Source organism: Chelonia mydas, chromosome 5 (genome assembly GCF_015237465.2).
Source record: "Chelonia mydas isolate rCheMyd1 chromosome 5, rCheMyd1.pri.v2, whole genome shotgun sequence".
Lineage (NCBI taxonomy): Eukaryota > Metazoa > Chordata > Testudines > Cheloniidae > Chelonia > Chelonia mydas.
Window position 1 is genome coordinate 110,177,732 of NC_051245.2, and position 1,347 is coordinate 110,179,078.

The following is a 1,347-nucleotide window of genomic DNA, read 5'->3' on the forward strand; positions in this document are numbered from 1 at the left end:
TAAGCCTTACTGCACTTATCATCTTGTGACAATTTTTTTTTTAACTAAAGCTGTTGAAATGTAGGGGTAAACTGAACAAAGAAAACCAGAATAAGTACCCTTGACCATCCTAGGTGCAGAGGTAACTGGCAGAATTCAATGGTGGGATTGAAGTGTGTGGAGACAGACCCTCAGTTTTCTGGTGTCCTGACTGGAATGTTAGCTTACTAGGCAGTTGTGGAAGAGGGGCATCTCGCTGTTCTTTTCTCCAAGTAAGACACTTACTGGGCAAAGTTATATTCAGTATGGTGAGTTATCACTCACGATATTTTGTCATTAGTTAGCAGTTATGATGTATTTCTTTGTTTTTCAAATGGAATATTGTGTGTGGTACAAAAACACTAGACTATATGCTACTCTAAAACAGTTTTATTAACATGAGTTTGAAATAGCTGAAATTACTATGGGAAAAACAGTGGGACCAACGTAATGGAAGTTATAAAACTACCATCCATCTCTCTTCAGTTGTTTTATTGAAACAATATGATTTAGTTTCCTAGAAAAATAAAAATATGGCATCTTCATTTTTAAGCCAATCTGTCAGTACATCAAGAATTAGAAAACATCTGGATATTTCTGCACGGATGATCTCCAGGCATACCGGCTGTATTAATTTTCTTTCAGGAAATTGTCTATTATTTGGAAGTATCTCTTCAGTTTCAGGCCGGTGAGCAGGAGGTCCTCATTTCCTGGGTAGGTTATCTCCATTCCCTTCTCAGCACTCAAACACGTCCCCAGCTTCTCAATCTGCTGGTGAAGTCCATTCTGGAATTCCTTTATGGAAGTCCCATTCTAGGCAGCTTGTATGAAATTGTTGTTAAAGATATGGAAAAGCTCTTGGAGGATCTGCTGGATGGCTACCTTGGCATTCCCTTGATGGGAAAGTCAGAGCTTGAGGATATCTCTGGGCTTGAAAGCTGTCCTTTCATCTAGACATTGGAAGGGAAAGTTGCCACCCATTTTCTCCAGACGCTCTAAACTCTCGCTGTTCATTCTGGTTTGTAGAACATGCAGCCTGTTACAGTCCAGACATGAGATTTCCCTGGAGAAGAGCAGCACGAGGCAACATTGCAGCAAACTCCTGCTGATCATGATGATGTCTTAGATTCCCTGTGTTTGTGTAGAACTTGAGCAACTGGTGTCTGTTCAAGGTCTTCTGTAAACTTTTGGGTTTTTGACCCCTGTCTCTGAATTTAAGCATTCTGTCGGAAAAGATTTTTCTTTCATCACTTTCTACTTTTCAAGGTTTTTTCTGCTTGAGGTTTTTACTTTTGGTTTCCTTCTTTTTAGTTAGTGGAAGCGAACAAG

The 1,347-nt window shown here is 39.7% G+C and overlaps 1 pseudogene; it reads right to left on the minus strand.

Moving 5' to 3' along the window:
* Window positions 1-535: 535 nt before the first annotated feature.
* Window positions 536-1,131, minus strand: LOC122465765 (annotated as a pseudogene).
* Window positions 1,132-1,347: the final 216 nt, after the last annotated feature.